The sequence below is a fragment of the Tachyglossus aculeatus genome, chromosome 2 (genome assembly GCF_015852505.1).
Source record: "Tachyglossus aculeatus isolate mTacAcu1 chromosome 2, mTacAcu1.pri, whole genome shotgun sequence".
Taxonomy (NCBI): Eukaryota; Metazoa; Chordata; class Mammalia; order Monotremata; family Tachyglossidae; genus Tachyglossus; species Tachyglossus aculeatus.
Genome location: NC_052067.1, coordinates 74,125,575 through 74,151,098, shown reverse-complemented (window position 1 = coordinate 74,151,098; position 25,524 = coordinate 74,125,575). Strand labels below are relative to the sequence as shown.

The 25,524-nt window shown below is 43.5% G+C and overlaps 1 protein-coding gene and 1 non-coding gene across 7 annotated transcripts in view; both read left to right on the top strand.

Moving 5' to 3' along the window:
- The window catches only part of PHACTR2 (phosphatase and actin regulator 2), a 235,623-nt gene that overhangs the window by 89,872 nt on the left and 120,227 nt on the right, over window positions 1-25,524 (top strand). The window lies entirely within an intron of this gene.
- Window positions 1,178-1,284, top strand: LOC119924375. Its single transcript, XR_005449114.1, has one exon. It is a non-coding gene; the product is annotated as a U6 spliceosomal RNA (small nuclear RNA).

The window sequence follows — 25,524 nt, the reverse complement described above, 5'->3', positions numbered from 1 at the left end:
TCAGGCTCACAGTTTGAATCCCCATTTTACAGATGAGGTAACTGAGGCACAGAGAAGTAAAGTGACTTGGCCAAGATTACACAACAGACAAATGATGGAGCCAGAATTAGAACCTATGAACCTTCTGACTCCCAAACCCGTACTCTGTCCACTACACCATAGTAGTCATGAACCCTGGCCTCAAGAAGCAGGGGAAGCAGTGTAGCCTGGGGGATAAAGCTTGGGCCTTGGAGCCAGAGTACATGGGTTCTAATCCCTGTTCTACTATTTGCCTGCTGTGTGAATTTGGGCACATCATTTAGCTTCTGTGTATCCCAGTTTCCTCAACTGTGAAATGGGTATTCAATAACTGTTCTCCTTCCTATTTGACTGTGAGCCTCGTGTTGGACAGAAACTGTACACAGCCTGATTAATTTATCCCAGTGCTTAGAACAGTGTTTGATGCATAGAAAGTGCTTATTGAGTACCATAAGGTAAAAGAAGCTTGCAAGTTAGCTGGAGTCAGACACTACAACGCATTACTGGAAGAGGGAAAAATAGAGTACAAAAATATGTACATAATTGCTAGTGGTATGTGAGTATCCAAGTGCTTAAGTGTAATATGGACCTGGAGAGGGCAGAGACAGGAGGCAACTGGGCCAATGTGGTAATTGAGTTGGATTATGCTAAGTGCTTGGACCAGTGTGGTGGTAGTTTGGGTAAGAGAAAAGAAAAGATTCTGGAAATGTTGTGAAAGAAAACCTGATGGGATTTGGTGATAGACTGAGTATGTGGTTTGAAAGAGAGAGAGGAGTCATGGATAATTCCAAGATTGCAAGCTTGAGGGACTGGGATGGGGTGATGTAATGGGAAAGCCTGGGGAATAAGAGTATTTAGGGGAGAAGATAACAAGTTCACTTTTGGATATTTTGTTTGAGGTACCATGGGATGGCCATTCATGTTCAGATGTTCTGGAGGCAGGAGGAGATGCCTAGATTGCAGAGAAAGAGAGAGGTCATGGCTAGCCTAATGTGGTAGGTAGTTTTGGAAATCATCTGCATAGAGTTAATAGTTGACACCTCGAAACAAATGACCTCCCCCAGGAAGTGGGTGTATAATGGAGAATAGATGGGGATCCAGAACTAAACCTTGAAGGACCCACACAAGGGAATGGGAAGTAGAGATAATAACAATAATAATGCTCGCTTCGGCAGCACATATACTAAAATTGGAACGATACAGAGAAGATTAGCATGGCCCCTGCGCAAGGATGACACGCAAATTCGTGAAGCATTCCATATTTTTAGACTGAGTCCCTTCCTTCCTCTCCCCCTCATCCCCCCTCCATCCCCCCATCTTACCTCCTTCCCTTCCCCACAGCACCTGTATATATGTATATGTGTTTGTACATATTTATTACTCTATTTATTTATTTATTTTACTTGTACATATCTATTCTATTTATTTTATTTTGTTAGTATGTTTGGTTTTGTTCTCTGTCTCCCCCTTTTAGACTGTGAGCCCAATGTTGGGTAGGGACTGTCTCTATATGTTGCCAATTTGTACTTCCCAAGCGCTTAGTACAGTGCTCTGCACATAGTAAGCACTCAATAAATACGATTGATGATGATGGGATTTGCTAAGCGCTTACTATGTGCCAAGCACTGTTCTTAGTGATGTGGGACAGAGACTGTGTCCAATCCAATGACCTTCTGTCTACCCCAGCGCTTAGTACAGTGCCTGGCACAGAAGGAGCACTTAACAAATACCAGAATTATTACTATTATTATTATTAGAGGAGGAGCCAGTGGAGCAGACTGTGGAAGAGGTACCAGCAAGGAGGAGAACCAGGAAAGGACTGTAAATTGGGAACGTATCTGCTAATTCTGTTGTATCATACTCTCCCAATCTCTTAGTACAGGGTTCAGCACTTAGTAAGTACTAAATTAATACCAATGTTGGTACTTGTTAAGCACTTACTATTTTCCAAGTACTTTTTTAAGCACTAGAATAGTGCTTTATTCAAGGTCACACAGCAGACAGATGGCAGAGCAGGGATTAGAACACAGGTCCTCTGACTCAAGGCCCGGACTCTTTCCACTAGGCTATGCTGTTTCTTCAGTGCCATAAGCAGTCGAGAGGTCGGGGAAGATTAGGGCAGAAGAGAATCCATTAGGTTTGGTGAGAAAAAGATAATCAGTGACTTTGGAGAGAGCAGTTTCAGTGGGGTAGGAGGAATGGAAGCTGGATTGAAGATGGCCAAGGAGTGAGTTGGAGGAGAGGAAATAGAAACAGTGGGTGAACTGCCTATTCTCCTTGGTATTTCCCTTGGCATATTTTACACCATTGCTCAATCAATCAGTGATATTTATTGAGCACTTTTTGTGTGCAGAGCACTGTATTAAGCTATTGGGAGAGTAAAATATAACAGAGCTGGTAGACACTTTTCCTGCCCTCAGGTAGCTAGCAGAGTATAGGGGAAGACAGATCATTTATAATACATAATGTATAGAAGTATATCACCCATTCTGTATGGTGTTTCAGCAACTGCTCACTTATCATCCATTCTCCTCACAAGTCCCACCCTGAAAAGCAGTGTTGCTGGGACAACTGCGTCTAGGCTAGTGTCTTCCAGGACCTTGTGTTGGTGATCTTCAGTCAATCAATTGTATTTATTGTGTGCTTACTATGTGTAGAGCACTGTACTAAGTGCTTGGGAGAGTACAATGTAAAAGAGTTGGTAGATGTGTTCCCTGCCCATAATAAGCTTACAGTCTAGAGGGAGATGTTATATAAATAAAGAATGGGCTTCCCCTGTCACCTGACAGAGCAACTGGCTGGTGTATAGTTTTTCTGAAATGGGTGTACAATTACAATTGCCCTTAGTCCTGTAAAGCCTTTACTTGGGATGACAACTATGGCCTTGATATATTTTAATTGTCTTTATTAAGCACTTAGTATATGCTAGGCACTGTACTAAGTGCTGGAGAAGCAGCATGGTCTAGTGGATAGAGCATGGCCCTGCTTAGTAATAATAATCTCAGCGCTTAGGAGCAGTGCCTGGCACATAGTAAGTACTTAACAAATACCACAATTATTATTATTGTTGTTATAAAAGGTAATTTGGTTTGAGACAGTCCCTGTCCCACGTAGGGCTCACAATCTTAATCCCCATTTTACAGATGAGGTAACAGAGGCACAGAGAAGTTATTTGGCTTGCCCAGGGTCACATAGCAGACAATTGACGGAGCCAGGATTAGAACCCAAGTTCTCTGAGTCCCAGGCATGTACTCTTTCCACTAGGCTAAACTGCTTCTCTGGATGAGTGATTTCTGGTTCAAGCCTTGCCCTGCCCCATGAGCTGGGACCTGCCTTGTTCTGGTATGCAGTTGGTCTCACCATGCCCCCATTTTACTGAGAAGAAAAGCAGAAGGGAAGTTACTTGCTCAAGGACACACCCAGCCTTGACCAGCCTGAGGTTAGAATTTAAGGCTCCGAAATCTTGTGAGCTTTTGTTCTTATGGCTGTTGTTATTCTTGAGTTTGTTATGAGACAATTAGCTGTCAGTGACAAGAAAATTAAAATAACAACATACCCTACAAAGACTAGAAAGACAATAACTGGTTTTCAACTCTTAATGCTGTAGGATATTGGCTAGTTGCCTATTAGTGGCTTCCTGGCTCTGCCACTTGTCAGCTGTGTGACCTTGGGCAAGCCACTTAACTTCTCTGGGCCTCAGTTCCCTCTTCTGTAAAATGGGGATTAAGACTGTGAGTCCCACGTGGGACAACTTGATTACTTTGTATCCCCCAAGCGCTTAGAACAGTGCTTTGCACATAGTAAGCGTTTAACAAATACCATCATCATTATTATTATTATTATTACAGGCCAACACTCTTGATAATATTAATAATTATGGCACTCATTAAGGTGGAGCTTAAAAGTTATGAGTTTGAATACTTCCCAGTTCCTCAGTGGGCTTTCATACTATCTTATCCTCAGTGTGCAAATGAGGAGACTGAGGCCTAGAGAGGTTAAGTGACTTGCCCAGGGCCACACAGTAAGCCACTAACAGAACTGAGACATGCGCCCCAGGTCTCCTGTCTCGTGGTCTTGCCCTCTTTCCACTGGGTTCCACTGCCTCCCCAGTAGGCAGGTAGGATGTCTGGCGGAGAACTTACAAATCACTTCCTGCTTCTTTCCTAAATAGGTGGGCAGACTCTAAGACTCAGGTGATTGGCTTTGCTGAGTCTACTTCAGTTTTATCTTTTTTAAAAAGAGCTTTCGAAAGAATCTAGAGGAATAAAGATACTAGCTTGTTGCTTGCAAAAAAACCTGTGCACTAGAAAAATAGCACTTTCCAATGTCAAAAAAGTGAGTAATAAATGATTATAATAGCAATAATCATGGTATTTGTTAAGTACTTACTATACGCCAAACACTATTCTAAGCTTTGGGTAGATATAGGGTAATCAGGTTGTCCCACTTGGGGCTCACAGTCTTAATCCCCATTTTGCAGATGAGGTAACTGAGGAACAGAAAAGTTAAGTGGCTTGCCCAGGGTCACACAGCAGTCAAGTGATGGAGCCAGGATTAGAACTCATCGTCCTCTGACTTCCAAGCCTCTGCTCTTTCCACTAAGCCACACTGCTTCTCTAATAAATTCAGGTGGCCATTTTTTCATTTTGTTTTGCCAATCTTTCAGTCAGTGGTATTTATTCATTTATTCATTCAGTCATATTTATTGAGCTCTTACTGGGTGCAGAGCACTGTACTAAGTGCTTGGGAGACTTCTACAGACCTGAACAGAGATTCTTGATGTTCTAAAACAGCTGAGCATCAATGTCTCCCTGCGGATGGTGATTTACAAGGTCTTTGCCAGGCATATTACCGGGCTACTGGGGAGACAGTGGGGCCTAGTGGAAAGAGCACAGGGCTATGAGACAGGAGACCTGGGATTGAGTCCCTGTTCTGTCAGTGGCCTATTGTGACTTTGGGCAAGTCACTTCACTTGTCCAAAGTCACTACATTTCACTTCACTGGGCTTGAGTTCCCTCATCTGTAAAATGGGGATTCAGTCAATCCATCATATTTATTGAGCACTCTCTGTGTGCAAAGCACTGTACTAAGCGCTTGGGAGTATACACTATAACAATGTAACAGACACATTCCCTGCCCACAGTGAGTCTATAGTGTGGGGGGCAGCTAGACATTAATATAAATAAATAAATTACAGATATATACATAAGTGCTGTGGGTCTGGGAGAGGGGATGAATAATGGGAGCAGGTCAGGGAGTTGAAGAAAAGGAAAAGAAGGCTTAGGGAAGGCCTCTTGGAGGAGATGTGCTTTCAATAAGGCTTTGAAGGCCGGGAGAGTAATTGTCTGTCGGATTTGAGAAGGGAGGGTGTTTCAGGTCAGAGGCAGGATGAGGGCAAGAGGTCAGCGGTGAGATAGACAAGATCAAGGTACAAAGAGAAGGTTAAGATTAGAGGAGTGAAGTGTGCAGTTGGGTTGTAGTAGGAGAGTAGCAAGTTGAGGTATGAGGGGGCCAGGTGATTGAGTGCTTTAAACCCGATGGTAAGGAGTTTCTGTTTGATGCAGAGGTGGATGAGCAACCATTGGAGGTTCTTGAGGAGTGAGGAAACATGGACTAAACGTTTTTGTAGAACAGTGATCCGAGTAGCAGAGTGAAGTGTGGACTGGAGTGGGAAGAGACAGAAGGCAGGGAGGTATGTAAGGAGGCTGATACAGTAATCAGGGTGGGGTAGAATAAGTGATTGTATTAACATGGTAGCAGTCTGGCTTAGTGGAAAGAGCCCGGCTTGGGAGTCAGAGGTCATGAGTTCTAATCCTGGATCCACCACTTAGCTGTGTGACTTCTGGCAAGTAGCTTAAGTTCTCTGTGCATTGGTTACTTCATCTGTAAAATGGGAATTAAGACTGTGAGCCCCACGTGGGACAACCTGATTACCTTGTATTTACCCCAGCACTTAGAACAGTGCTTGACACATAGTAAGCGCTTAACAAGTACCATTATTATTATTATTATTATTATTATGGAGAGGAAAGGGTGGATTTTAGCAATGCTGTGAAGGTGGAACCAACAGGATTTAGTGATGGATTGAGTATGTGGGTTGAATGAGAAAGAGGAGTCAAGGATAACACCATAAGGTTACAGGTTTGTGAGACAGGAAGTTGTTGGTGCTGGCTACAGTGATGTGAAAGTCAGTTGGAGGACAGGGTTTGAGGGGGAAGATGTTCTGTTTTTACACATGATAAATTTGAGGTGACAAGAGGACATCCAAGTAGAGATGTCTTGAAGGCAGGAGGAAATGTGAGACTGCAGAGAGGGAGAGAAATCAGGGCTGGAGAGGTAGATTTGGGTGTCATCCACACAGAGTGGAAGATGAAGCTACTTGAGCGAATAAATTCTCCAAGGGAGTGGGTGTGGATGGAGAATAGGAGGGGGTTTAATACCTTTTCTCCCTCCTACTTAGACTGTGAGCCCCATGTGGAACCTGGTCATCTTGTATCTATCCCAGTGCTTAGTACAGTGCTTGGCACATAGTAAGTTCTTAACAAATATCACAGTGATTATTATTACCCCATAAGAATGTTTGGCAGTACAGTGAATTCTCCTTATAACCCACAAATTCTGTTTTAAAGAAACTCATATGAAACTCTTGTTTTAGTAATTTGATTTAACGAGGATTAATGGACTAGGGGTTGGATAGTTCAAAGATAGAACGTTTTTGATATAAATTTCTATGTTATGTCCACGGATAACAGAATGCTTTACCCCCTTGCCCCTCCCTGTAATTTTATTGTATTAAATACAGTAAAGTTGTTGAAACACAAAATCCCTTACAAGACATAAGGCTCAGGCGGAAAGTGTCGCAGCATTTTGTCTTGAGCAACACCACATGTGTGTGTATGCACAATCATTTCTTCCTACATTGAGTCTATTTGCATCAACTTTTGGATTGTGTTATACCAGAACAGACTTGTATGGGTTAAGAAAAATCCCTATTTGTTAGATCAGATTTTATCTAAAGGTTGCAAATGGAAACATGTTATAGCAGTTGAACGGTAATAATAATAATGGTGGTATTTTCTGTGTGCTTGCTATGTTCCAGACACTGTACTAAGCAATGGGGTAGATGCAAGGTGATCAGATTGGACACGTGTCTCACATGGGGCTCACAGTCTTCATTCCCATTTTACAGATGAGGTAACTGAGGCACAGAGAAGTTAAGTGACTTACCAAGGTCACAAGTGGCCGAGCTGAGGTTAGAACCCAAGTCCTTCTGACTCTTGGGACCGTACTACCCACTAGGCTATGCTGTATCTACCCATTAGGCTACGCTGCTATACTCCGAAACTCTTCAATTGTGACATTTTACAAAATGAATATTGATGAAGGTTCTGGGAACAGTAGAATTTGACCTAAGAATGGCTTTATTTGGTATCATTGACAATCCATGTGTTTGAATGTCAGTTTCAGTTTGCTAGAGGTATGATTGTTAGGAGACTTATTCCTGAATTTTAGGATCTTGGACCTAAATTTCAGAACTTGAAATTTCATTTATGGGTCATCATTGAAGCCAAGGTGCAAAGCTCAGGTTGTCTAAAGCAGGATGGACAGAACAGGAAAGATTACTATTTGCTAACAGTGCCTTTTTGGATATGGAGCACCATGTGGGACAGGGACTGTTTCCAACCTGATTTGTTTGTATCCACCCAGCCTGGCTCATAGTAAATGCTTAACAAATACCATTATTATTGAGAAGCAGCAGCATGGCGTAGTGGATAGAGAACGGGCCTGGGAGCCAGAAGGTCTTAGGTTCTAATCCCAGATCTGACTCTTAATAATAATAATAATAATGGCATTTGTTAAGCGCTTACTATGTGCCAAACACTGTTTTAAGCACTGGGGCGATACAAGGTAATCAGGTTGTCCCACATGGGGCTCACAGTCTTAATCCCCATTTTCCAGATGAGGGAACTGAGGTGCAGAGAAGTTAAGTGACTTGCCCGAAGTCACACAGCAGACAAGTAGCAGAGTCGGGATTAGAACCCATGACCTCTGACTCCCAAGCCCGTGCTGTTTCCTCTGAGCCACGCTGCTTGTCTGACTGCTGTGTGACCTTGGACAAGTCACTTCATTTCTCTGGGCCTCAGTTATCTCATCTGTAAAATGGGGTCTGAGACTGTGAGCCCCATGTGAGACAGGGACTATGCCCAACCCAATTTGCTTCTCTTCACCCCAGCGCTTTGTACAATGTCTGGCACATAGTAAGAACTTACCAAATACTAGTTATCATTATATGGAGAAAGTATGTGCTCACCCCCTCCCCTTGAGGAAGGCTTCTTATTTCATAAGGATTAGCTGGATATAAGTAACTTTAAGGTGTAAAAAACAGAGCTGGAAGGGACACCTTAACAAACAAAAGGGAATTAGTGGACACCTTTCTGCTTCCAATATGTTCATTTGTTGGGTAGGGGTGACCAAATTACTGTGTGAAGAAAAACATTTTTCAGGGCCCAGCCATCCTGTTCATGTCTTTTCTCAAGCATGTCTAAGCCCATCTTGGAGTATTCCTATCTTTTCTTTTTGCTGTGAGAAGATATGAGTGGGGACTGGACAATAGCCTTTTTTCATAAGAAGCAGCATGTCCTAGTGTTTAAGAGTATGGGATTGGGAATCATAGGATCTGGGTTCTACTACTGGCTACACCAGTTGGTGCTGTGTCCTTGGGCAAGTCACTTACCTTCTCTGTACCTCAGTTACTTCTTCTGTAAAATGAGGACTAAAGCTGTGAGCTCCTTTGTGGGACATGGACTGTGTTCAACCTGATTAGCTTCTATCTACCCCAGTGCTTAGTACAGCACCTGTGACATATAGTAAGTGATTAACAAATACTAGGAAACCCAGCTCTGCCACTTGCCTGCTGTGTGACCTTGGACAATTCACTTAACCTCTCAATGCCTTAAGGTTCCTCATCTGTAAAATCAATGAATGGTATTTATTTAGCCGTTAATATGTCCAGAGCACTGTACCAAGCACTTGGGAACTTCAAAAGAGTAGGTATAGGTCATCCCTGTCCCTAAGGAGCTTACAGACCGGCGCTCAACAGATGTTAAAATAAATTACAGATGTGTGTAATAATAATAATGGCATTTATTAAGCACTTACTATGTACAAAGCACTGTTCTAAGCCCTGGGGAGGTTACAAGGTGTAAATGCTGGGGAAGGGGGTGGAGAAGGGGTGAAAATCAGGTAAACAAATCTAAGTGTATAGGTGACGCAGAAGAGGAAAGTGAGGGCTTGATTGGGTAAGGCCTCTTAGAGGAGAATTTTTTTTAATGATATTGGGTAAGGGCTTACTATGTGTCAAGCACTGTTCTAAGCTAAGGGGTAGATACAAGATCATCAGGTCAGCCACAGTCCTTGTCCCACATAAGGCTCACAGTCTTTAAGTATTGAATCTCCATTTTACAGTTGAGGAAACTGGAAATGAAATTGGAGGTTTTTTGAAGAGAGGGGAGTTGTGGATAGAGTTGGGTTTTTCTTTTAGAAAAACTGATCCATGCAGCAGAGTGGAGTATTGACTGGAAATGGGAGAGGCAGGAGGATAAGTCAGTGGGGAGGCTGACACAATATTCAAGGATGCATATAAGTGCTTAGATCCGCAGGTTACAGTTTTGGTGGAGAGGAAGGAGCAGATTTAAGATATATTGGGATAATAGAACTGATAGGAGGACTAGGTGACAGATTATTGTGAGGTTGAATGAGAGAGATGAGTCGAGATTACTGCCAAGATTATGGGCTTGTGAGACAAGGTGGATAGTGGTGTTTATGGTAATGGGAAAGTCTTGGGGAAGACAATAATAATAATAATAATAATGGCATTTGTTAAGTGCCTACTATGTGCAAAGCACTGTTCTAAGCACTGGACAAGACAAGGTTTGGGTGGGAAGATAAAGAGTTTTAGATAAATTTAGTTTGAGACCACAACGATACATCCAGGTACAGGTGTCCTGAAGGCAGGAGGAAATGCAAGATTTTAGAGAAGGAGAGGTCAGGGCTGGAAATGTTTATTTGGGAACCGTACCCCAAGAGATGGTCTTTGAAGTCATAGGAACGAATAAGTTCTCCAAGGGAGTGAGTGCAAATGAGGAATAGATGAGGACCCAGAATTGAGTCTTGAGGGACTCTCACTGTTGAAGGGTGGAAGTCAGAAGAGGAGCCTGTGAAAGATGCTTAGAAGGAGCAGCCAGATAGAGGTCGGAGGAGAACCCGTAGAAGACAGTATCAGTGAAGCCAAGGTTAGATAGTGTAAAATGGAGATACAATTACCACTTCTCCCTTTTAGCATGTGAATCTTGAGTGGGATGGGGACTGCATCTATTTTGATTATCCTAAATCTACCCCAGTACCTAACCAAGTGGTTGGCACATAGCAAAGTCCCATGGATATTTTGAAAATAGCTAGTCTGCAGAGGGCTTTGCCAAGACTACCTATATATTAACACACAGGTCCTCTTCCTGTAGGTTTGTGCATCCAGAAACATATAAGAGAAGCTTCATGTTTTCCATGTGTAACGTTACTTGGTGTGTTTGCATAAAGATTAAATACTTCCCTATTTAAATTCAGTTTGGGATCATTTGGAGCATTGGATTAGGATTTCTTTGGATTTCTACCCTTCCCCCCCCACAAAAAAATCTTATATTTCTTAAAATTCCAGTATTGCATCATCTTCCTCATACCCCAGTTTTTAGCTCTTGTACCACTTTTAAAGACTTTTCTTGAGCAAAATATTTTGATCAGTTGTGATGCAAAATAGAATAAGACCCACTGTAAAGTCACCATGAAACAGCTAAGGAATAAATTTTCATGCGCAATTTTGATGGCAATAAGTTATAATAGGGATTTTAAGAGTTATCATGGCATAATTTCAATATCAGTTCCTCAAAATTAACTGTATATTTCCCTCACTGGGTCAGCAGTTAGTGACTGAGACAGAGAATATACCACAAAAGCAACTCAAGTGCTTTTCCCCTTCTAACTAGTGGCATCCGAGCAATGATCTCCCCGTTGGCAAGGAGCCTGAAGTGGTGCAGTCTTGTATTTTCATAGACAGTGTGTTAGTGTTGAGAAGATCCTCTTTTGAAGATACTTTCACTTATGAATGCAGTCTCACTGCCAGGAGTGTCATCTTCGAACCAAAAGTCGATTTTGCTGCTACCTCTACCAAACATTTTATCTCGAAAATTTGGGCTTAATTTTATAAATAACAAATTTAAAGTTCAAGCTTTATAAATGACAAAATACAGCTTGTAAAATGGGGAAATACTTTTACATCCTAAACCAAGTTGGAAATTCTTCAGTCTCTTGGTTTCTTGGCAGAATGTGCTATTTTCCTCCTGGATCCAGTAGAGAAATATCTGACAAACTTTTTAAACATTTTCTTTTGTAATAGGTTTCAGGAAAGGAGTTATTTATTGTTGTTATTTATTTATTTATTGTTCCAACCTGTGGGTGGAATTCTAATCAAGTCTATTGTATTGTACTCTTCCAGGTCCTTCGTAGAATGCTCTGCCATTGATTGATTGATAGATATGAGAGTGCATGAGAAGCACATTCATTCATTCAACTGTATTAATTGAGCACTTACTGTGTGCAAAGCACTGTACTAAGCGCTTGGGAAGCACAAGTTACTGGTCCCTGCCCATTAAGGGTTTACAGTCTAATAAGGGATTTTGATATTTTTCACACTACAATAGACTTGATTAGAATTCCACCCACAGCACATGCTCATAAACACTGTTTATGTTTATGAGGTTAGGACCATGGCATTAAGTTTTTTAGGTTCCTTTCTGTGTCACCTTTGTTATTACCTGCCTAATCATCCAAGTATTTCATCCTCTCTCTGTGCATACAAATTAAAATTAAAGAGTGCACAAACACTCTCCCCAACCCAATATTTTCACATCTTTTATCTCACTTTACTCCCCTAACATCGTTGTGAGGTAGGGTGAGACAGGAATGATTCGTATTTTGCAGGTAAAGGAAACTGAAGCAAAGAGAAATCAACTGACATGTTGCCCAAAGCCCCGCAGCAGCTCGGAGAAAGAGCTGGCTGGGACCAGAACCCAAGTTTTTGGATTTTCCAGGCAAGCGCTTAGTACAGTGTCTGGCACATAGTAAGCACGTAGCAAATACCATCATCATCATCATCATATATGTCTCACTTTCCCTTTGAAAGTCTTCATTTAGGGCCCTGGAAAGACTCCCTGGGGCATTGAACTGTAGCGGTTCTGAATGCTTTCTGATTCTACCTCCCCAGAGTTGGTCAGTCTAGGTTGCTGAAATCTTAATCCTCTTACTGATGCCTATACCCTCCTGACTTGAATGAGAATTAGCTAGAGCAAAATCAACTTTAGCACATTTCCCAGAGTTCTGCCTATCTGGGGATTTTGCTAGGTTAGGTCATTAACATTTTTTCATGTTGAACTTTTCTGTGTTAAAAGTACCAGTTTTGGCATGATGAAGTTCTGTGATATTTAAATTGTTTTGTCCTCACATCTAGAAGGCACCGTTTTGTTATGGTTTCAGAAGGAAAAATGTCATAACAATGTCATTTTTATGCTTATACCTTAGAGTGCTGAAATGTGCTGAATCGTAGTTGAGTTTGAGGGGAAGAGGCTTTCGATAGAATGGTGGTGTTCTATTGGGAGAAGAGTTATATCTAATTCCCAGGCGCTTCTCATGAGTTTGAGCTCAGGCACTGCATGTATAATGGCTTAACTGGAAAGCAAAGCCAACAAGAAGGGTACAAAGTGAATGTGTGTTTGTGTGTCTTACAGTGCCAGTGGGAAGAAAATTAAAAGAATTGCAGAAATTTAGTAAAGTACAAATGAAAAGGGGTCGAACCCTTTCCATTTTAGAAATATCACCAGCAGCAACTGAGCGCCTTGGAAGGGAGAAATTGTTTGTTTAAAAATGATCTTCAAATGTTCCCTTTTGGAAAATGAACAGCCTTTCATTTTCTTCCAAACCTGAACAGTTCATGTGAGCTTTGTTCACAGTGAGCAACATATTCCACGGTGTGAAATGGATTGTATTTAGCTTTAATTAGGGATCCTTAAACAGCATTTTCTACAAAGAGTTTCTTTATGTCAGACCTGGAGCAGCTGCAGTTTATTACCTGAGGTTCTTTTCTCCAGCAGTAGCACAGGGTGGAAAGCCTACCCTCCTTCTAGTATTAAAAAAAATGATACATTTAAGGCCATACCCAGGGAGAGTACTGTATTAAAATGGCTCGGGGTTGGTATTCCCAATTTGCTCTATTTATGGAAACTGTCTGATTTCTTAAAAATCTCTTTAGCATCTGCGCGGTTAACTTGTGATGACCTGGGAGGCTGTTGACACAGAGGATGGGGGAGAGGGTGGAAACTCAGGGTTGGCCAAAATGAGCTAACAAGAGCTTGTGGTCTCTCCCTATGGGCCTGTCTGAGCTGCAGCTCATTTTCCCAGGGCCCTTGGAAATGGCATTACACACGTCATCACATAGTGTTCCCTCTCTTGGAAAACATTTGATAACCATTTTGAGGTGGGGGGGGGAAAGGATGAAATAAAGCATTAAGCATGATGTTTTTGAAAATTCAGTGTCGGCTGCCGTGTCTAGCTGTATCCTTCCCAATAGGGGAAAGTAAATCAAAACTTCTGTCTCCAAGTGACGGACTCGGTTTGCCCCCTTTCCCTGCCCTTCCCTCCCTTCCAATTTTAGTGGAAAGTGATGTGTTCATTTTCCCACTAGCATCAGATAATGAAAAATCCTCCCAGGCATTAACTAGTATATGTCCCAGTTCCACAGTTCTAGGCTAATTTGATTTTAAACAGTGGTTTGAAACTGCTGCCCTGTACTGTGCTGCTTAGTGGAGCCTTTAAGGTATCGAAATCTGCTCTGTAGCAGACAGGTAGACTCCAGGTTACACCCAGCCCACCCTTGCGATGCCATCTGTATTGTGAGATACATTACCCCATGCAGAGAACCAACTCTGAGAATAATAATGATAATAATGATAATAATAATAATGGCATTTGTTAAGCACTTACTATGTGCCAAGCACTGTTCCAAGTGCTGGGGGAGATACAAGGTTATGAGGTTATCCCACGTGGGGCTCAGTGTCTTAATCCTTCTAGACTGTGAGCCCGCTGTTGGGTAGGGACTATCTCTATGTGTTGCCAACTTGTACTTCCCAAGTGCTTAGTACAGTGCTCTGCACACAGTAAGCGCTCAATAAATATGATTGATTGATTAATCCTCATTTTACAGATGAGGTAACTGAGTCCCAGAGAAGTGAAGTGATTTGCCCAAAGTCACACAGCTGACAAGTGGCAGAGCTGGGATTAGAACAGTGTGGACTAGTAGATAACATGGGCCTGGGTGTCAGAAGGACCTGGGTTCTAATCCTGTCTCTACCACTTGTCTGCCGTGTGACCTTGGGCAAGAAATTAACTTCTCTGTGCATGTCACCTCATCTGTAATATGGGGATTAAGACTGTGGGACATGGACTGTGTCTAACTTGATTATGTTGTATCTTCCCCGGTGCTTAGAACAGACTGTGATCCCTATGCCCAACAGGAGCTGTGTCCAACTTGACTTATTTCTACCAAAACAGTGTTGACACATAGTAATCGCTTAACAAGTACCATCAAACAAACAAACAGTGCATGGCACATAGTAAGTGCTTAACAAATACCATAAAAAGAAACAAACAAAAAAACTGGCCCTGACATTCTGGCTGAGCACAATAGGTAATCAAGTGGTATTTACAGAGTGCTTATAGTGTGCAAACACTTTATTAAGCACTTGGGAGAGTACAGTATGGGGAGACAGACAGCTCCTGTGGGCAGGGAATGTGTCCCAGGTGCTTAGTACAGGGCTCTAAACATAGTAAGCACTCAATACGTACAATTGAATGAATGAATGAATGAATACAGCAAAGTTGTTACAACTGTTCCCTGTCTACGAGTTTACAGTCTAGAGGGAGAGATAGACCATAAACTCGTTGTAGGCAGGGAATGTGTCTATTATTATATTGTACTCTCCCAAGAGCTTAGTGCAGTGCTTTGCACACAGTAAATGCTCAATAAATACAATTGAATGAATGGACATTAATATAAATATATTACAGATTACCCAAGTGCTGTGGGGCTAAGGGTCAGTTGAGCCGAAAGTGCTCAAAGGGCACAGATCGAAGTGCATAGATGATGCAGAAGGGAGGAGTTGGCTAAAGAGAGCCTAATCGAGGAAGACCTTTTGGAGATGTAACCTTATTTATTTATATTAATATCTGTCTCCCTTTCTAGACTGAAAGCTTGCTGTTGGTAGGGGTTGTGTCTACCAACTCAGTTGTATTGTATTCGCACAATCACTTACTACAATTCTCTGCACACAGTAAGCACTCAATAAATAGCACTCAATAAATACTATCAATTGATTGATTAATAAGACTTTGAAGGGGGAAGAGTGGTGGTCTAGTGTATATGGAGGGAGTTTCAGACTAGAGGGAGGACAAGGGAAAAGGGTCAGTGGAGAGATAGATAATAATAATAATGATTATGGCATTTGTTAAGCACTTAATATGTGCCAAGCACTGTACTAAGCCCTGGGGTGCATACAAGCAAATTGGGCTGGACACAGTCCTGTCCCACGTGGGGCTCACAGTTTCAACTCCCATTTTGCAGATGAGGGAACTGAGGCCCAGAGAAGTGAAGTGACATGCCCAAGGTCACCCAGCAATCAATCAATCAATCGTATTTATTAAGCACTTACTGTGTGCAGAGCACTGTACTAAGCGCTTGGGAAGTACAAGTCGGCAACACGTAGAGACAGTCCCTACCCAACAGCGGGCTCACAGTCTAGAAGGGGGAGACAGAGAACAAAACCAAACATACTAATAAAATAAAATAAATAGAATAGATATGTACAAGTAAGATAAATAAATAAATAAATAAATAGAGTAATAAATATGTACAAACATATATACATATCTACAGGTGCTGTGGGGAAGGGAAGGAGGTAAGATGGGGGAATGGAGAGGGGGACGAGGGGGAGAGGAAGGAAGGGGCTCAGTCTGGGAAGGCATCCTGGAGGAGGTGAGCTCTCAGCAGGGCCTTGAAGGGAGGAAGAGAGCTAGCTTGGCGGATAGGCAGAGGGAGGGCATTCCAGGCCCGGTGGATGACGTGGGCTGGGGGTCGATGGCGGGACAGGTGAGAACGAGGCACGGTGAGGAGATTAGCTGCGGAGGAGTGGAGGGTGCGGGGTGAGCTGTAGAAGGAGAGAAGGGGGGTGAGGTTGGAGGGGGCAAGGGGATGGAGAGCCTTGAAGCTGAGGGTGAGGAGTTTCTGCCTGATGCGCAGATTGGTAGCCACTGGAGATTTTTGAGGAGGGGGGTAACATGCCCAGAGCATTTCTGGACAAAGACAATCCGGGCAGCAGCATGAAGTATGGACTGAAGTGGGGAGAGACACGAGGATGGGAGATCAGAGAGAAGGCTGATGCAGTAGTCCAGACGGTATAGGATGAGAGCTTGAACGATCAGGGTAGCGGTTTGGATGGAGAGGAAAGGGCAGATCTTGGCAATGTTGCAGAGCTGAGACCGGCAGGTTTTGGTGATGGCTTGGATGTGAGGGGTGAATGAAAGAGCAGAGTCGAGGATGACACCAAGGTTGCGGGCTTGTGAGATGGGAAGGATGGTAGTGCCGTCAACAGAGATGGGAAAGTCAGGGAGAGGGCAGGGTTTGGGAGGGAAAACAAGGAGTTCAGTCTTGGACATGTTGAGTTTTAGGTGGCGGGCAGACATCCAGATGGAGATGTCCTGAAGGCAGGAGGAGATGCGAGCCTGGAGAGAGGGGGAGAGAGCAGGGGCAGAGATGTAGATCTGGGTGTCATCAGCGTAGAGATGATAGTTGAAGCCGTGGGAGCGAATGAGGTCACCAAGGAAGTGTGTGTAGATCGAGAACAGAAGGGGACCAAGCACTGAACCTTGGGGAACCCCCACAGTAAGGGGATGGGAGGGGGAGGAGGAGCCGGCAAAAGAGACTGAGAATGAACCACCGGAGAGATATGAGGAGAATCAGGAGAGGACAGAGTCTGTGAGCCAAGGTCGGATAGCATGTTGAGGAGAAGGGGGTGGTCCACAGTGTCGAAGGCAGCTGAGAGGTCGAGGAGGATTAGGATAGAGTAAGAGCCATTGGATTTGGCAAGCAGGAGGTCATTGGTGACCTTTGAGAGGGCAGTTTCCGTGGTAGGGGACGGAAGCCAGACTGGAGGGGGTCGAGGAGAAAGTTGGTGTTGAGGAAGTCAAGGCAGTGCGTGTAGACAACTCGTTCAAGGAGCTTGGAAAGGAATGGTAGGAGGGATATGGGGCGATAACTAGAAGGTGAGGTGGGGTCAAGAGAGGGTTTTTTTAGGATGGGAGAGACATGGGCATGTTTGAAGGCAGAGGGGAAGGAACCAGTGGAGAGTGAGTGGTTGAAGATGGAAGTTAAGGAGGGGAGAAGGGATGGAGCGAGAGATTTCATGAGATGAGAGGGAATGGGGTCTGAAGCACAGGTGGCAAATGGCAGAGCCAGGTTTAGAATTCATGACCTTCTGATGCCCAGGCCCGTGCTCTATCCACTATGCCACGCTAGATGAGATTGGGGCACAGGGAGAAAGCTGTTACTAGTGGAGCGAATTGTGCGGGCTGGGCTGTAGTAGATCAGTGAGGTAAATTAGAAGGGGGCGAGCTGGTTGAGCCAATCTTAAGGAGTTTCTTTTTAATATAGAGGTGGAGGGGCAACCACTGGAGGTTCTTGAGGAGTGGGGTGATGTGGACGGAATATTTTTGTTTTTAGAAAAATGATTTGGGAAGCAGAGTGAAGCATGTGTTGGGGTAGGGAGAGACAGGAGGCTGGGAGGTCAGCAAGGGAACTGATGCAAAAGTCAATGTGGGATAGGATAAGTGCTTGGATCGGTAGTAGTTGTTTGGATGGAGAGTAAATAAAGTAAGAAGGTGAGTAAATTTTATTCCTCCATCCCCCTCCTGTGCTGAAATTAAGCAGTCAACAATAAACAGATCAGAAGGAAGCCCGTCTTTCTGATGTGTCAGATTTTTAAGACTTTGAAGAGACCCCTAAGCAAACAACCAAAAAAGTTGTTGAACTGGGGAGGCAGCTAAAAATGGAGGTTGCAGGTGTCAGAAAGTTAATTTCATCTCATTCAGAGGACTTGCTGTCCCTGGACCCCATTGAACTTCAGCAATCCAGTGCATCATTTCAAGATGCAAACCAGATGCAGAAGATGTTATGATTTCTCAACCATCCGCCAAATCTTGGGATGAAAAAGTGTTGGCTTCATTTCCAAGAAAGTGGATGAATTTGTAAATGTGATTGACGAAAATGATAATGGAGAGAGGAGTTGAAAAGTGTGCTGAAATTCTCAGAGGAGTTAACCTACTGCAAGGAGCTGTAAGAAGGGAAGAAGTAGACTGTTGTTGAATCTGTTAGACCAGTTTTTTTCACAAAGTCGGAAAACCACTTACCACAGTCAGCAGAATATCCTTTGGTTGCTGCAGCCTCCAGCAAACTCATAACCCTGTCACAACTCATTCATTCATTCAATCACATTTATTGAGTGTTTACTGTGTGCAAAGCACTGTACTAAGTGCTTGGGAGAGTAGACTATAACAACAGACACATTCCTGCCCACAACATGCTTACAGTCTAGAGGGGAGCTCACATGTAACAGTATGTTGTGTCAAGATTTACTTTAATAGTTTAGTGACATAATAATAACAATAATAATAATATAATTATGGTATTTGTTAAGTGCATACTGCATGTTAAGTACTCCATACTAAGTGCTGGGGTGGATACAAGCAAATTGGGGTAGACACAGTGCCTGTCCCACATAGGGCTCACAGTCTCAATCCCCATTTTACAGATGAGGTAACTGAGGTCCATAGAAGCAAAGTGACTTGCCCGAGGTCACACAGCAGACAAGTGGCAGAGCTAGGATTAGAACCCATGACCTTCTGACTCCGAGGCCTGTGCTGTATCCACTACACCATGCTGCTTCTCTGCAGTATACTACATGTAAAGAATTTCAGTTTTGAGAGTATCTGGACTAGATCCTAGTCTCCTTAAGTTCTTTGAGGAAACATACCCCATGATACAACATACATCCATTCATGAAACAGTCACAATTTCAAGGACCTTATCCCAGTTGCATCATGGCGTATGCCTGCGTTTGATCATTTTATGGATCTCACTCATTGTCTGAAGAGAGGTATGTTAATAGCCATCCAGCTTAGTTTGGATATATTCTGTCAAAATGATTTATTTTTTGCATTCTGTGTCTCGTCTCTGCACTTGGACACGGAACCTTGCGGCATTTGGTATTGACCCCACCTTCAGCCCATGTGGGCTTACATTCACTTACATTCATATCTATAAATTATTTCTTTATATTAATGTCTGCCTCCCCTTCTAGATTGTAAGCTTGTTGTGGAGAGGGAACAGTGTTGAATTGTATTCTCCCAAGTATTTAATATAGTACCTTCTGCACAATAAGTGCTCAATAAATTCCATTGATTGATTGTTTACCCACAGCGTTTTGATTACTGTATTAGGTACTGTAGATAAGTTACATAGGAGAACAAAAGACCTTCTACCACTCTACTTGCTCTGCTAGATTTTAAGCTCCTTGAGGACAGGAATCATGTTTCCTAATTCTGTTGTACTCTCCCAAGTGCTTAGTACAGTGCTCTTTATGCAGTAAGTGCTCAATAAATATCTGTTGATTGACTGGAATTTGTAGTCTAATGGAGGATTATTCTATGGGGCAAACACATACATTCAGGGAGAGAAAGATAACTGGTGAAAGAAGTGCAGAACCCAAGAAACATACAGACAGCCCAACCAGGTTAGAAGCACACACATACTGTAAGTATGTCCTTGAATTAATGCATCCCTTAGGTCTTGTTATTTAGGTAACCGAAAGCAGAGGACAGGAGTGATTAATTGTTCAGTGCCAGGTCGAGTTCATCTGGGAAGACTTTCTGGGGAAAGTCAGCCTTTTGTGGCAGATTTTAAAAGGACTTTAAAGAGAATTCCTGGCCTGGGAAATGGCATGGCCATGGCATAGTGTGGAAGAAATGGTGTATGTGGTGTCAAATGTGTGGGATGAAGAATAGATTAGCTTGGCTGCAGAGGAAACCACAGGCAGATGTGTCAGGGGAAAGGCCACGGGCCTGGGAGTCAGAAGGACCTGGGTTCTAATTCTGGCTCTGCTACTTGTCTGCTGTGTGACCTTGGCCAAGTCACTTAACTTCTCTATGCCTCAGTTACCTCATCTATAGAATGGGGAATAAAACCATGAGTCCTACCCTTGTGGGACATGGACTGTGTCCAACCTGATTTGCTTGTATCCATGTATCTACCCCAGTGCTAGTACAGTGTTACGCACATGGTAAATGCTTAACAAATACCATTAAAAAGTAGGGTGAGGGTCAGAAGAGGATCAGTTAAACACATTAGTGGCAGGGAATATGTCTGTTATAGTGTTATATTATACTCTCCTAAGCACTTAGGAGAGTAAGTAACTGCCCTCTCAAAGGTCACCAATGACCTCCTGCTTGCCAAATCCAACTGCTCCTACTCTATCCTAATCCTCCTCGACCTCTCAGCTGCCTTCGACACTGTGGACCACCCCCTTCTCCTCAACACGCTATCCAACCTTGGCTTCACAGACTCTGTCCTCTCCTGGTTCTCCTCTTATCTCTCCGGCTGTTCATTCTCATTCTCCTTTGCGGGCTCCTCCTCCCCCTCCCATCCCCTTACTGTAGGGGTTCCTCAAGGGTCAGTTCTTGGTCCCCTTCTGTTCTCTATCTACACTCACTCCCTTGGTGAACTCATTCACTCCCATGGCTTCAACTATCGTCTCTACGCTGATGACACCCAAATCTACATCTCTGCCCCCGCTATCCCTTCCTCCCTTCAGGCTCATGTCTCCTCCTGCCTTCAAGACATCTCCATCTGGATGTCTGCCCACCATCTAAAACTCAATCTGTCCACGACTGAACTCCTTATCTTCCCTCGCAAACCCTGCCCTCTCCCTGACTTTCCCATCACTGTAGATGGCACTACCATCCTTCCCATATCACAAGCCCACAACCTTGGTGTAATCCTTCTAGACTGTGAGCCCACTCTTCTAGACTGTGAGCCCACTGTTGGGTTGTGACTGTCTCTATATGTTGCCAACTTGTACTTCCCAAGCACTTAGTACAGTGCTCTGCACACAGTAAGTGCTCAATAAATACGATTGATCCTTGACTCCGCTCTCTCGTTCACCCCTCACATCCAATCCGTCACCAAAACCTGCCGGTCTCACCTCTGCAACATCGCCAAGATCCTCCCTTTCCTCTCCATCCAAACCGCTACCCTGCTGGTTCAATCTCTCATCCTATCCCGACTGGATTACTGCATCAGCTTCCTCTCTTATCTCCCATTCTCATGTCTCTCCCCACTTCAGTCTATACTTTACGCTGCTGCCCAGATCATCTTTGTGCAGAAACGCTCTGGGCATGTTACTCCCCTCCTCAAAAATCTCCAGTGGCTACTAGTCAACCTACGCATCAGGCAAAAACTCCTCATTCTCGGCTTCAAGGCTCTCCATCACCTTGCCCCCTCCTACCTCACCTCCCTTCTTTCCTTCTACAGCCCAGCCTGCACCCTCTGCTCCTCTGCCACTAACCTCCTCACTGTGCCTCGTTCTCGCCTGTCCTGCCATCAACCCCCAGCCCACGTCCTCCCCCTGGCCTGGAATGCCCTCCCTCCGAACATCCGCCAAGCTAGCTCTCTTCCTCCCTTCAAAGCCCTACTGAGAGCTCACCTCCTCCAGGAGGCCTTCCCAGACTGAGCCCCCTCCTTCCTTTCCCCCTCCTCCCCCTCCCCATCCCCCTGCCTTACCTCCTTTCCCTCCCCACAGCATCTGTATATATGTTTGTACAGATTTATTACTCTATTTTACTTATACATATTTACTATTCTATTTATTTTATTTTGTCAATATGTTTTGTTTTGTTGTCTGTCTCCCCTTCTAGACTATGAGCCCGCTGTTGGGTAGGGACCGTCTCTATATGTTGCTAACTTCTACTTCCGAAGTGCTTAGTACAGTGCTCTGCACACAGTAAGTGCTCAATAAATACGATTGAATGAATGAATGAACTTAGTATAGTGGTCTGCACACAGTAAGCACTCAGTAAATACAGTTGACTGACTAACAGTTAGTGGGGAGACTTGAAGTGTGGGGGTAATACAGAACAGATTTTAGAGGATTGAGCTAAATTTGAAATGTCACTATCAGTCCAACTTTTTGATAATGTTTAAAATGGCCCAAGCAGAGTGTATGGAGTATCACAGTGTTTGGTCAAAGAGTTTCTGGCTTTCTACCAAACACTGAACAAGAAATAATGAACATATGACTAGGATATTAAGTTGGTTGGGTTTATATAAGAGACTATCATCATCATCAATCGTATTTATTGAGCGCTTACTGTGTGCAGAGCACTGTACTAAGCGCTTGGGAAGTACAAGTTGGCAACATATAGAGACAGTCCCTACCCAACAGTGGGCTATAGAAATGCTAAGCTGAGGTCAGAAATCCTGGATTCTATTTCCAACTCTACCACCAACTGTGTGGGTTATAATAGTAATTGCCATCTAACAGTGTTTCTGAAGGTCTTTGAAATCCTTGGTCGGAAAGCACTATATCTGAAGACATGTTTTTGTTTCTAAATGTCACTTCCTACACATTTCTTCCCTTTCTGTGATTTGTTTCATTTCCTCTCATGCTTTCATTGTCTTCAATTTGTTGAATGTCAAGCAGAGTGATATATTCCCACACAGAGTGCTGCTAAAATAAGAATAAAGTGAATAGCAATATGCTAATAAAAGTGGTCTTGTTAGGGCGCCTGTCAAAGTAAAATCATAGGGAGCTGGGTTGTCTTTCTGAATGCTGTTGGTGACTTAGAAATGGTTCAAATAAGATAAAACATTGAAGCTTTCTTTATGTTGTGAGCATTAACAGTCCCACCTTACCAAGTTTTATTGGTCAAATCATGTCCATTATTCAACATAACTAGAAAGCAGATTTTTTTAATACCAAGTATTGATTTCACACAAACTTCTCAGACCAAGTTCCACCCAGTGCCTACAATTCTCTTTCTGTTTAAAAAATAATTTGGGTTCTTTCCCATCCAAAATCACATGGTAGCCAAATCCAATGGTTTCTACTCTGTTTTAATCCTCCTCGGCCCCTTGACTGCCTTTGTCCCTGTGGATGACTTCCTCCTCCCTGAAACACTTTCAGGCCTCAGTTTTGCTTATGGTAATAATAAAAATTGTGGTCCTTGTTAAGCGCTCACTATGTATCAAGTACTGAAGTTAGTGCTGGTGAAGATACGCTACGTGAAGATTGGATACAGCCCCAGTCCCCCAGGGAATTCATGGTCTAAGAAGGAGGGAGAACAGGTGTTTAATCCCCATCTAACAGTTGAGGAAAGTGAGGCACAGAAAAGTCAATTAACTTGACCAAGGTCACCCAGCAAGCAAGAGTATGTCAGGATTAGAACCCAGGTTCTTTGACTCCCAGACCCATGCTCTTTTCACTAGGCCGTGTAGCTTTTCCTGCTCCTCTGGCTCCTTCCTCTCATCCACTGGCTCTTCTAACCTCAGCTTCATTGGCATTGTGCTTTCCTGGCTCTCCTCCTATCTCTTCCACCGCTCCTTCACAGCCTCTTTCACCAGCTCCTCCTCTGCCTCCTTAACAGTCAGGGTACTTCAAAGGTTTAGTTCTGGGTCCCCTTCTATTCTCCATTTACAACCACTCCTTTGGAATTCATCCGCTCTCAAGGCTTCTACTACCATCCCTTTGCAGATAATTCTTGAATCCTACCTCTCCAGCCTTGACCTCTGTTTTTCTCTGCAGTCTCACATTTCCTCCTGCCATCAGGGTATCTCTTCTCAAACGATCCACTGAAATATCAAATTAAACATATCCAAAATGGAATTCTTTCTGCCTAAACCCTGGCCTTCCCTTGACTTTCCCAACACTGTAGACAACACCACTATCCCCTCTGTCTCACAAGCCCATAAACCTTGTCATTAGCCTCGACTCAGCTTTCTCATTCAACCTACATGTTCAGTCTGATAAATACTAATAGATCTTCCTTCCCCAAATACTGGCCTTCCCTTGACTTGCCCATCACAGTAGACAACACCACTGTCCCCTCTGTCTCATAAGTCCATAAACCTTGTCATTATCCTTGCCTCAGCTTTCTTATTCAACCTGCATGTTCAGTCTGACTAAGTCCTAACACATCTTCCTTCATACTATCTCATCCATGTAGAGGTGGTCATTTAAGAGATCTAGGGCTCAAGTTGGATTGAAGGTTTGGGTCTGTTCTAGAGTAGACCTTGCAGGTGGAGAGGTTATTTTGTTTCAAAATTTCATTATCCACCCCAAGACCTCCCTAGAATGGTTATACTTCCCAGGGAGCTGACGACACAGCCTGTTATAGGGCCCCTTCATTGAAGAATGGCCTGGAGGAGCCCTGCATGGACCATACTTGGCTTGATGATCCAGAGTCTGATTAACCTGAGTGAGGTTGGTCTCCCCCAAATCCAGTATAGATTGGGATGGGCCCAGCTGGCCCCAATGTGTCCCTTCCCCCACTTTGCTCCCTTTTTAGGGCCAATTTTTGGTGGGAGGCTGGAGTGTTGAGACTGCTGCCATGTGTATGTCGTGAGCTTAACATTCATGGGCCAGGGACTCCTCTGCAGGCTGTTAGAATTGAGTGACCTTGCCTAGCCCAGATCTGAATTCAGACACCAGGGTTCCAAACCTCCACTCGGGCTGGATTGGGGTGGGCTTGGATAATGCAGCTTGTCTAAAGCTTGATCCATCAGTAGTGTTCGTTACTCTGGGCAGAGAACTTGGGAGAGTACAAAGAGTGAGTAGACTAGGTCCCTGTCCTCAAGGAGTTCATAATTTACTGGGTTAGGTCCACTCAAATAAGTTTCAGAAAGGAGAAAGAAGCAAGAGTGGATATGTAAAGGAGTGAGTGCCTGTCTACGTATTTTGTCTTGTTGTCTGTCTCCCCCTTCTAGACTGTGAGCCCATTGTTGGGTAGGGACCGTCTCTATAGGCTGCTGATTTATACTTTCCAAGCGCTTAGTACAGTGCTCTGCACACAGTAAGCACTCAATAAATACGATTGAATGAATGAATGAATGTGCAAGAGGGTGAAAGCTAAAGTGCACCAAGGTGCTACAGAAGGTATCAAACTGTCAATGGTATTTATTGAGTGCTTACTCTGTGCAGAGCACCATACTAAGTGCTCAGAAGAGCTCGATACTATAGAGTTGGAGCTCGCATTCTAGGTGTGAATATATACAGGAAGAGCTTGGCCTAGTGGGTAGAGTAC